General features: G+C 37.6%; 1 protein-coding gene and 1 long non-coding RNA gene across 6 annotated transcripts in view; one reads left to right on the top strand and one right to left on the bottom strand.

Annotated features, from left to right (window-relative positions):
• Positions 1-5,286, bottom strand: part of LOC121015131 (uncharacterized) — an 8,962-nt gene extending 3,676 nt beyond the window's left edge. The window contains exon 1 of one of the 3 annotated variants that reach the window (XR_005783644.1): positions 3,403-5,286. This is a non-coding gene — a long non-coding RNA (uncharacterized LOC121015131). Of the gene's footprint in view, positions 1-929; positions 1,378-3,402 lie in introns of those variants that run through there. The other 2 variants (XR_005783646.1, XR_005783645.1) reach the window with 2 other exon arrangements.
• The window catches only part of SMYD3 (SET and MYND domain containing 3), a 689,995-nt gene that overhangs the window by 284,099 nt on the left and 393,539 nt on the right, over positions 1-12,357 (top strand). The gene's annotated exons all lie outside the window — the stretch shown is intronic.

Here is a 12,357-nt window from a genome sequence, read left to right as displayed (position 1 = left end):
TTGATTTAGTTTCCTGGCCTGATGTCTTTTACAGTTAACTATGACATTTTTATCTCACTACATCCTTACCAATGCTGAATGTTATCATAAAAAATAAAGGTCTCGGACTATGATTTATTCATCTAGTCTGTGTTGCAGATATAATCCATATTAATTGGGACACTTGTTGCAACTAAACAAATACTTGAGGTAAAATCTATATTCTTCTGTATTACTTCTTGATGTGACTGTTTCTAGCAGAAGATTTCTACAGGGATCACATTTTACTCATCTTTATGCTGCCCATAGAGATTTATACTAGTAGGCAGTCAATAAATGTGGAAAATAATTATCACATTATACCCACCCATATGGGTCCACCACTGATTGTGCACATACTTAAAGCAAATATCAACTCTTTTTATTAGAAAGTATCACATGAAGTTCCTGGATTTCATTCGTGTTTTTTGTATGAAGAACCCATTCATTGGTAGGACATATTGGTGTATTTAAAATAAAATTTCGTATCTGCTTCTTCAAAGTCGGTGTTGTATGGTGTGTATATAATTTACCTTGTAAATATATCAGAAGCACCAAGTAATTTAGATTATAAGCCTTGCTTATCTGAAAGATTTGTACTATCAGTGAAAAGATGTTGGAAAATGCTGCTAGTGGTTAGTAAGAATGTAACCAAGACATGAGCTTTAACGGAGATGTGAGATGTATATTAAACCAGTTTCTGAAAATCATTTGCTTTTTGTGTTTTATGGCAGTACCTTGTGGATCTGCATTTAGAATGATAATTCATGCTAATGGCTTTCATATCCCATGAGCTAGCAGAAATCAATTCTAAAATGGCAGAATGAAAGGGTATAGCAAATAAAGTCAATGAGCTGTCAAAGAATTTTTCTTCATCAAACAAATCCCAAAGCACCCTGTGTTACACTGACCTTCTCTCTTTTTTCTTGAATTCCTATGCTGATTTGGTTCCCGATTTCTTTTCGCATAATAGAAAAATTAACAAACATGTTTGGTCAGTGAAACAGAAGGTATTTGAAAATAATACCTTGAAGCAGTGTCTCAATCTTTAGGCAAATGGTGAAGAGGAAATACAGCATTGATTGCTGTTGCTAAGCAACGGCTTTCACAGCAGATGTGCTTTGGGACCACGGTGGTGTCTGCCAGCCAGCTATGCAGGGTAGAGAGCAGCACAGCATCATGACGTTTCTGAGAAATCAGAATCAGTGCTTTTCATTTCCTCTTCTTTCTTTTTTCCACAGTTTACTGTGATCAGTATTTGGGAAGCTCAGATCATACTGCCAAATATATAGAGTGAGTAGTTTGGAGCACTGTGGGGATTTTTAGAAGGCTGTGAATGGATTTCTAGAGCCAACTCTAATGGAATCAGAATTCCTGTTTTATTTTAGAAATACTATTAACTTTCTCATTCACGCATTTATCCGTTCATTCATGCTGCTCTTAAAGAGTCTCGTGCGTCTTGTATTGCTGACGTGTGCACCGTAGGTGTGATGGTGGGAAGTGAGAGGAGCCGTGGGAGCCGTGCACGTGTGGTGGAAAGAAGAACCACTTGGGCCTGCCTCCCAGCACCAGAGCTCGCAAGCTTCAGGGCTCCCGAGGATCTCCAGGGCTGCTTGTAAAAGACTGGCGATCTTATTACCAGAGGCCTGGCAGGTAATTTAGGAGTACACGTTTTAAACAAGCTGCCTTGGCGATTGTGATATGGCGGCAGGCAGATGACTCTTGAGAAATGACTGAAGTGGGTGGATTAGTGAAGATTTCTTCACTGTTACACCAGGCAAGATGTCACCTGTCAGGCTTAATTCAGTAATGGGGAAACTATCACTTGTTCAATCTGTGCCTCTTTTAGCTTGATTCTTAAGTCTCTCCATATTAGAACTGCTTTAGACTCCTTGGAGTTGGACTGATTTGGGTTCCTTCCAGAACCTGCTCTGTGGCTGTCCCTCAGGAGGATGCTGGAGGGCAGCCCATGTTGCTTGTGACTTGCCCAAGAGCAAAAAATGGGAGTAACACTTAAAGTACAAAAGCCCCAGTCCAAACAGTCTGCAAGAAAGATGAAGATTTTCACACCCCCTTTCGTTGAAAGGAAAAATACCAAATGACCAAGCAAACACCTGAATCTACTCGTTGCCTGTTTTTTCCCTATCCCAAACCTGGTCACATTTCAGCCGTCTGTCGGTTATGAATCTGGACAGTCTTTTAATAAAGCCTTTTGTGCTCATAAATTATTTGTATAAATTCATGAGTGATTTTTGCTCATACAGTCTTTTAATAAGATAATCCACTTTTTTTCTTTCTCCAGTTGTATATGCTCCAAAGCCCAGTTTTATTCTTTATTAGATCTTGGCCTTATGCCATGTAGTGGTACAGACTAACACATCGTTCTTAGTAGTGTATGTAGTTCGTTAACCATTCATCTATCGAGCTAAATGACTCCTAGATGACTTGTACATTTAAAACTGTTCAGAAGTTATTAAGGTCTGTAATTTATCATCACTAACATTTCTGACCTGTGTTTGGTCCCTCACCAGAGTGATGTTCATTGAGGCATCGACACAATAGGAAGAAAATTAAGTTACACTAAAGGCATTACCAGTATGAGTGGGGAGATTTTAAATGTTGGCAGTAATCAATAGTAGAGCTTAATTTATCTACTTCATAATGGAGGCATTTTTCATTACATTTATATTTTCCAAATTGCATCCATTTTTAAATTAGTTGCCCTCATTTCGGACCATACTGCACAGCGAAATAATATATTTTCTGGATCTAAACCATCATATATGGTTTGACCTTTAGCTGAATCAAGTAGTAAAGATCAAAATGAATTATGCCTGGGTGGAAAGGGATTTTAATGTTGCTCTGCACTGTGTTTTCCCTCATCCCACATGCTGTTTAATATTATTAATTCAGCTTGAATGATGATAAGCCAAAAACGACTTTAGTTGGTCATGGCCAATGCATTCTTGGATGTTATAGAAATGCCTGTAACACTTGAATGGTTCCACATAAATAGCAATGCATTTTTATTTTGTCCACAAGAGAAAATGCACCATGATTGCCTATGAGCAGCAGAGAACAGGTTTCTAGATGTATGTTCTTTCCTTGGTGCAAATACATAAGTCCATTAGTGCTAATACGGCTTTGTGTATTTGCATCCAGGAATTCACTATTTAGAATATGACAAGCAATGAATATTTGAGGAGTTATTACCAAAAGCTTTCAAATAAGTTGAAAGGCATAAATGACTTTGATTCTGGAGAAGTGTAGTAATCCCTTAGAAATGAACTATTTAGAATATTTAACTCTATTATCAGTGTACTTCAGCGTAATAGTATCCGTGCACATTTTGTGGTTATCTCAGTTCCCTGTCATGCACCTCACCACATGAAGTCAGCTTGGGACAGTCTTGGCCCTGTTCACAATGCCCCGGCATCTCAAGCTCCCCTGGTTTAATTTGCTGCCGTTGTGACGGTTTTTGGAGGAGCTCTGGTGCAGAAACAGAAAGTACCCTCTGAGAGATCCCTGTGCTTTCAATTAGTGTATGAGGCAAGGATAACTACTGTTCTAGAATTCTTTCATCATAGAGACCCAAAACAAAAAGGCATAATCTTACTTTATAGAATAGACGCATCCTCGAAATTCCGTGTCACCTGAATTTTTGGATACTGAATTGATTTTCATTTATATTTTCTTTATAAACGCAGAGAGATACTCATCTAGATGAAAAGCCATGACACCAAGATACAGGCAATATTACATTTAAGAATGAATGCCTCAAATCTCCTCAGACTTTAGAAATCACAGATTTATAGGGAAATCATAATGTTTCGAATAAAACATGACAGCTTCCAAATAGCTGGGCTTATTTTTACATTTGGCATCTTGACGGAAAAATAGCTCCATAAGCTGTATTGAAGAGTCACATGGGAAGTCCTGATCGTGTAGCTCTTTGTGAGAGCCAGTGTCATGGAGGGATGTGTAGGTTTAACTGGGTTTCAGTGGGAGTGGTTTGAAATGTAGCACTGACTTAGTAGGCACAGGACAGTTACTGATCACTGATCTCAGCAAACTTGAAAATAACATGTTTCTTGTTCTGTAAATTATTCAAGTTCAGTTTTCTGTTTTTAACAATCTGAGTAACAAGCTCAATTTTTCCCCTAAATGTCCAGGCATAATTAATAGTACTTAAAGCAGAAGTAGGAGCTTGAGTAGTGTTAATATGAATGGCGAGAGCTGCATAGATACAAGGAACAGCTTGGTGGTGGCCAGAAGTGGGGGTTGGAGGGTGGTTGAAATGGGTGAAGAGGGTCAGAAAATATAAACTTCCAGTCATAAATAAGTCCTGAAGATTTAATGTACAGCCTGGTGAACTGTAGGTAATAATATTGTACTGCATATTTGAAAGTTGCTAAGAGAGTAGATCTTAAAAGTCTTCATTATAAGAAAAAATATTTTGTCACTGTGTGTGGTAATGGATGTTTAACGAGACTTCACTGTGGTGATCACTTTGTAATGTGTACAAATGTCAAATTGTTGTTGTGCTCCTCAAACCAACATAATGTTATATGTCATTTATACTTCAGTTTAAAAAAGAAAAGGTGAGAGCTGCATTCTCATACTGGGCACTCAGTTTAAAAATAGTGTGATTTTCTCCTTGATTATCGAAGTAATGAATTACCCGTTTTACAAAATAGGGAAAATCTAGAAAAATGTTAAAAAATGTTATCCATGTTTTAACCTGTAGATGTAACTGTGGTTTTTCTATGTTTAAGTGTTTTCTCTTTTTGTTTTCACACGGTTGGTATTACTTAATGTATAAAATTTTATATGCCACCTTTTTATTTAAAGACTTTGTAGCGTTGCGTTAAAATATGTGTAAATATGATTTTTAATCACAGAAGAAATCTAACTGGAAATTCTCACTAAAATCAATACAGTTTTCTGTTGTTTAGATTACATCTAGTTTTTCACTAATATAAATACCATTGAGGTTTTTGAGCTTCCTGTCCATTATTTAATGTATGTTCTAACATCTCCTTATTCATGAATAGATTTCCTTAAGGCCCCCTCCTCTTGATAACTTGTTTAGTATATTTGCTTTGCTTTAAAAAAAAAAAAAACTTTATAATGAAACCTTTAAGTGTACGAATTTAATTATAAGCACAGTGTTGGCTGCAATCTATAAGTTCCTTTTTGTTATTTTATAAGAAATACGTTATTATAGGGGCGCCTGAGTGGCTCAGTCGGTTAAACGTCCGACTTCGGCTCAGGTCACGATCTCGCGTTCTGTGAGTTCGAGCCCCGCGTCGGGCTCTGCGCTGATGGCTCAGAGCCTGGAGCCTGCTTCCCATTCTGTGTCTCCCTCTCTCTCTGCCCCTCCCCCGTTCATGCTCTGTCTCTTTCTGTCTCAAAAATAAATAAAACGTTAAAAAAAAAAAGAAATATGTTATTATAAAGATGCTTTTTGAGTTTTCAGGCAGATGGCATTTTGTATTTATTAAAGTTCAGTAGTTTCTAGCGTTTGGAATGTTTTCAGTATATTTATGCTGTTTTGTTTCACAGATGAACAGTCATTCAGACTCTTTCGTGGACATTTTTTTCTTAGGTGAAATACTGTTTGGTGGATATGGAGTTGGTGTGGTTCGTAACCCAACCCTGTAGATGAAATCTTCCACAACCGTATTTTGTGGATCAAATGCTGTGTCTTACAGTCTTCTGTTCCAGTGTGTTTTTGTTCTTCCTCATTTCTCACAGCTTTTGATTTTCATGTTTTGGTGTTCTATTCCTGAAAGAGGAAAGGTTCGTGGATGTTTCATTATAGGATCAGTATCCATGCAAATTGACCTAAGGTCTTGGTTTTTGCTCAGATTTTATGTTACCTAATTTTAATTTGTTAACTCTGCTTTTGTTCTCATTATCTTTGCCTTCTCTCTTAATTTTTAATCTTTCTGTTCCATTTTGTTTCTTGACTCTATTTTAAGTTCTTTGCCCTGGTTAAAGAGAATTTAAATAATTTACATTTATTAAAAGATTTTTTTTAAAATGTTTATTTTTGAGAGAGAGAGAGACAGAGCATGAGTTGGGGAGGGGCAGAGAGAGAGGAAGACAGAGAATCTGAAGCAGGCTCCAGGTTCTGAGCTGTCAGCACAGATCCTGACATGGGGCTTGAACCCATGAACTATGAGATCATGACCTGAGCCAAAATTGCACTTAACCAACTGAGCCACTCAGGCGCCTCTGGTTTACATTTATTTTAGCAACTGATAGGTGTTTCGTGTATTCTGCATTCAATGCTTCCTTGCTATATTGTATCGTGAACTTTGTTTTGTTTGCTTTTATGCTCTTATGTGTTTGGAACTTAAATTTAATTTAAAAATCTACAAACTAAGCTTATTTTTCAGTATATTAAAAAAAAAACAATATATTTAGACTCTAATGTCCCCCCACCCCCAGTTTCTAAAATGTAGTCTTCTAGAACTGTATCATTAGTGAATTTCAATATTTTGTTATGTTTTTCTTTTTCAAGAGTTGTTTTTTACTTTTACCATGTTTATAATCATATCCAGACTTGACTATTTAACTGTCATTTTGATCATCGGTGCTATAATTCTTTAAATCCCCAATTTTCCTGGTCCCTAATTTCTTTTCATCCGTAGTGCGCAGGATAATAGTAGCAACAACAACATACAACATTTATTAAGTATTTACAAAGTGCCACTATAGGCACTTAAATGTGAGCTAGCTCACGTTTAATCTTCTCTGTGTCGTTCTGAGGTAGAGTCCATTAATTAGTCCACTGGGCAGATGAAGAAATGGAGGCACTGAGAGCTGAACTAATTTGTCCATGGAGAGCCAGGACTCCGGATAGTTTCAGGTCTCCATCCAGAGTCCCTGCTCTGAAACTTCCACTCCTACTGCCTCCCCTCTGTTGCCTGGGAAAGAACACGCTCACACATATTAAGAAACTTAGGGTAGGTGTTAGATTTTTTTGAGTCTTTTCCTGAGTCTGAAAGAGTGTCCTTAGGACTTTTAGACATAAACCATCAGGTGTAGTTAAATATGAAATTCCTGAGTCACAATTTTTTTTTCAAGAGTAAGGTAAAACAATCCCTGCCATGCCATGTGGTTTTACTGTTGCAGAGGGCAAGTCTAAGGCCAGCCTGCTGTTCATTTCTTCAGGGGCAACCTTTCCTTTCCTCCTTGCCCCAACCCTGCCTGTATGTTGTTAGAACTGTTTTCTTTAACCTTAAAATTCAAACATTTTGCTAAGGGTTGTCCAGGTGTGAGTCATTTTGAATTATTTTTGCCTAAAGTTCTGAAAGCCCCTTTGATACCAAATTTAAATATTTCTTTACATCAGAAAAAAGTTTCTGAATTCTATCTTTGCTTATAACTCCCATTCATGTTGGTGCCTCTTTGAAACACCCATTATTCTTTGGTTGGATTTCTTCTCCTTGACCCCTGAGCCATTATCTTTTCCCTAGCATTTAGAGCTGTCTCTTTCCTCTAAAGCAGAGGTCAAAAACTTTTTCTGTAAAGAGCCAGATAGTTAATATTTTATGCTTTGTAGAATGAGGCAAAATCGAGGATATTATGTAGCTATTTATATAACAAGAGAAAACAAATTTCTATAAATTTTTTATTGATGCAATTTAAAATATAATAATTGAGTAGTGTTTTGTTTTGGTAATACTGATTTAATGAGCAGAATATAATTCTTTTGGGGAGACGTAACTTTTTGCTTAATTGGGGTTCAAAGTTCCTTATTAGTTGATTACAAACGTTCATCTGTAAAAACCATCCTTAGCTCACAGGACATAGCAAAACAGACGGCCGGCTGGATTTGGGTTTCAGGCTGTAGTTTGCCGACCTCTGTTCTAATGACTTGGAGAATTTCTCCGATTTGTCTTCTACCTTTCAGGATTGATTTTCTGTATTGTCTTTTTTGCTTTTTATTGCTTTGGATCTGAGTTTTAAACTTCCATTTATTCTTTTAAAATCATAGCCATTTTCCTTTAAAACTCAACCTATTGACTTTTCATATCATATTCATCCCTGGCTTTTGTTCATTTTGGACCTGTGTTTTTTTTAGATTTCATTGGGAATACAAAGCAGAAGTCTCCTTAAAATAGTCGTGTTTTAAGTCTTTTTCAGATGATGCCCTGAGTGCCTGCAGGGGAATGTGCACCTTGTCCTGAAACTTGTGATTTTCATAAGCGCGTGTGAAATCCTTTTTATAGTCCTGTTCCCGCGAAGACGGATTTAAGCAGTCTGTCAACAATTAAACAGATACGTGGCTTCCCTTTCACCCCCTCACCCATTACCTTCCTTCCCGTATTTTAAGCCAAGAGTGTGTGGTTCCACCTCACTTCCCACTCATGTCTCCAACCCTTTCTCCTGGTGTGACTTTGTCAAAATTAAGCCGATTCTTTCCTGTCACTTCTCGTTGTTTAAAATTTTGAGAATGCAAATCTACTTCTGTATTGCCAGAGGTAGTCTGCACATCTTATTTAACTAGACCAGTTAATGTAAACCAGTAACCCCCACAGTGGACTGCTTCCCGCTCTGTAGTCTCCAGGCCTTGTCTGTCTTATTAATGGGGCTCCTGTGAAAACTCGAGATTGAATAGTACATGTAGTTAAGAAGTGCATGTGAACCCGAAAAGGCAAATCTCAGAAGTTTTCTTAAGCAAACCCAACCCCTACCAGGTACATGTGATGTATTTGTCTTTCTTTTGCTTAGAAATGAATAATGCGTTTCATGTCCCAGAGTTACAAATTTGTAGACATTAGAATGTATGTTTTTTTTCCTTTTTAAACTTTTTACATTCTTCAACGATTCTTTGGATGCACTTTCAGTTTTGCTCTTCATATAAGTGTTCTTGATAAATGTTACCATAAATGGCCCTTTCCCGTGGGTCACATTCCTAGGATATGATTTGTTTTCCTGTCAGCTTTAGTTAGTAGCACCCAATTCCTTGTCCTTTTCCACTCCGTATTGTGAATTTTAGATGGAAATAAGAGGATACATCTTGAAGCTCTGAGAGATCTTAAGATTTACAAAACAAGACTAAGATGTGGAAGAAGATACAGTGTAAATAAAGAGAAAGAGAAGCACACATGCAGATAACAGGTAATGAGAATCTGACGGTGGTGAAGAGTACAGCTGGCCCGGTTTTATGACGGTTTGGCTTGGGATTTTTTGGCATTATGATGGTGCGAAAGTGATACACATTCTCTTAGAAACCATACTTGGAATTTTGAATTTGGATCTTTTCCTGGACTAGCGATATAGGCCTTTGGATGCTCTCTTGTAACGCTGGGCAGGGGCCATGAGCCGCAGCTCTCGTCAGCCACGCGATCATGATGGTAGACAACCAACACACAACAACCATTCGATACTCCTAGAAGCATTCCTGTTTTGCTTTCGTTACAGTATTCTTATAAAATGGGTGCTGTGTGCTGTTTTATTTTGCCCGTCTGTACTATAGGCTCACAGAAGTGTTGCGAGCACGTTAACGGTAGGCTAGGCTAAGTAAGATATGTTGTTTGGTAGTTCAGTGCCCTGAATGCATTTCTGACTTCCAAAATGTTCAATGTGTGCTGGGATTATTGGAGTGTAACCATATCATAAACTGGGGAAAGTCTGTAATTTAAAAGAGAGAAGTACATGTATGAGTAACTTATACCCAGGATTTGGATTTTGTGATGTTTCAGGTAAAACATTTATTCATATAACCTGGGTAAGGCAAACAATTCAAATGTAATTTTATTTCCAGTATCCATCATTGGTATAGGAGTGGCTCCTCATTGTGTTCATTTTAGGAGACTTGAAGTCCTAACGATATCTGCCCACAGGCTGTACTGGTGTTGGATGGTGGTGCATGCCAGTAATGCCCAGGAATGGAATGTTTGGGAAATTCAGTTTTGTTTCTTTAGACAGCTTCTGAGTCTGATAGCACTTTTGGCAAATCACTATTTCTGAAAAATTAATATGGATTCAATTACTATAAATTTGACTTTTTATAGTTGTTAAGTCAGCTGAAATGATGTAGTTCTAAAACTTCATTAAAATGTAATATATTTGTTCTAAAATAGCTAAGGTTTTAAGGTACTCCCAGTCTTCCTGAGTTTTATTAAAGGATTAAATAAAAACTACTCTCTTTACCACTATATGATTAGTTACGTATTGGTCAGAATGACAAATTTACGTGCCTGAGAAGATGCTGAGTCAAGGGCTGTGTTCAGGCAGTGTCCAGATCACCTTTATGTACTACGGTGGATAAAAATCTAGAATAAAGTTGGTTATTGATTTGGATTTGCATTTGTAGCAAGAGATACACATTACTTGAATTTCTTTTTTCGAAGCATACAGATTCTGTGCAGAGTTTTTCTCCCTTGGTTTTGTGTGGCTTTTTGAACCACTAGAGAACTTTCTGAATGATGCTAACTCAATTTATTTTGTGAATGGGACATTCAGCATACCCAAATATCTGTTTAATTTATTTAGCTAGTTCATTTACTCACAGAATTTAGGTGGTCTTTTTCTTAAAAGATATTCCAGAGCTCTTTTTAATTTCTTCTTACAGGAAAAATTCATGTTGGTTTATGGAAGAATATTGATTTCACTGTAGATTTTCTCCACTGTTCTGATGTTTAGTTATGTACCCTCTGGGCTGTTTTTATTTTTTAATGTATGATAGTTGTTTTAATAGTAGTTTGGGTCAACAATAGTTTATTGATTTCTTTGAGAGTATCTAAGCATTTGAGGATACATAATTCAGATTTCCAGGAAGGCCCAACATAAAAATTTTAAAAGGGGATAAATAAAATTAGGTGTGGTTTTTTTTCCTATTTTATAACATTTTTTTCTTTTCATTTAAGTTTTAAATCATTTCTAGTTTTTTAATAAAATATATTTTTACAGAGTTCTATTTTATTATTTTCACATGTAGTTGAAATCATCCTAAGACTAGTTAAAGAATATTATTTCGTGTAAAATTTTCATAGAAAAATAGAAATCCTACCATGAATGTGACACCAGAGATGAATGAGGACCATTTTCCAAGTGTGATATGAAAACCATAGCTGAAATAGTAGTTCTAATATGTGGCAGCCATGGTTTTCCTTTTGAAATGAAAGTGAAGATAAGATGTTAGGTATGTCAACCTAAATAAAGAGGTAAACCAAGGAAAGCTCCAAATTGTCAAAAGGATGAGTCTGTTCAGGAATAGGATAGGAGTTACAATTCAGGACACGTACACCACAGCAGACTACAGGCAGGTGCACTGAGGGTTTGGGTCTGCGGGGTTCATGGGCAGGGAATGTAATGAGGAGACAGTCCAGTTGGAATCCATCACATTCAAAAACAAATGAGAGTCAATTCTGAAAATTCCCTTGGAGACAAAACCGGTCACAAACAACAGCTCAGTGCAGCTTACTTGGTGAGGCCAGCCCACCCTGGTCATGTCTCGTTCATGCCTCTGGTCACCATAAGTAAAACTTGTGACGGTCAGTAGGAGGCAGCCCGTCACCAGCTCACTGTCACTTAAGAAAATTCTGATATTTTCCATTTTCTATAAATAGGACATTTAAGGGAAATTAGTCTCCCAGTCCTTAAGTTTTTGTTTTCCAGAGGACACATGCGTGAGACTTTCCCTCTTACGCCCGCCAGTTCCATTTTAGGTTGAAATTCTTTCACAGGTAAACTCATTGTATCATTTACATTGAATATTTTCCCAACATTATTTGTAGGTTTTAATTTAACATTATGATTCCCATTTTACAGTTGAAGAAGCTGAGGTGTGGAAAAGCTCAGTATTGGCCTCAGTGTGGTGGAGCGAGGGCTATTTTCATCCATTTTTGTCTGATTCCTGTTACATGGGAGTGGAAAACCAGCAGAGCTGTGTGAGGATGTAGTCTTTTGTTCACACCCCCCTTTTCTGGCAGAGACGTGTGCTGCGGCCGGGTGTGGGCTGGATGTCTGCTCATGTCGCCACCCCCACTGAAGTACAGCAGCCTCTTTATTGTAGTTCATAGACCCCACCCTCCTGGAGCACTTAGACTGTCACAAACACAGAGGCAGGTGAGGGGGCTAATAACTCCATGCTAGTGCAGAGCGGGCTCACAGATCCCCACAGAACAGCAACCTGACATCTCAGGAATGGAGTCTGTCTTTCAGGCTAATACAGTGGGTAGTTCTGGCCAGATAGATTTCCCCTCCAAATAAAATGATGTTTAAGAATGAAAAGCCAGTGGGGACTTGAGCTGTAGCTATTTCACTGGAGTGCGGGGAAAGGACTTGGTGCAAAGAAACCTGATTTCAGAAACGTTGGAA

The sequence above is a fragment of the Herpailurus yagouaroundi genome, unplaced genomic scaffold, assembly GCF_014898765.1.
Source record: "Herpailurus yagouaroundi ecotype Mexico unplaced genomic scaffold, PumYag 205, whole genome shotgun sequence".
NCBI classification, from domain to species: Eukaryota; Metazoa; Chordata; class Mammalia; order Carnivora; family Felidae; genus Herpailurus; species Herpailurus yagouaroundi.
Note: the sequence above shows the minus strand (reverse complement) of the source record. Positions and strands in the feature narration are given on the sequence as shown.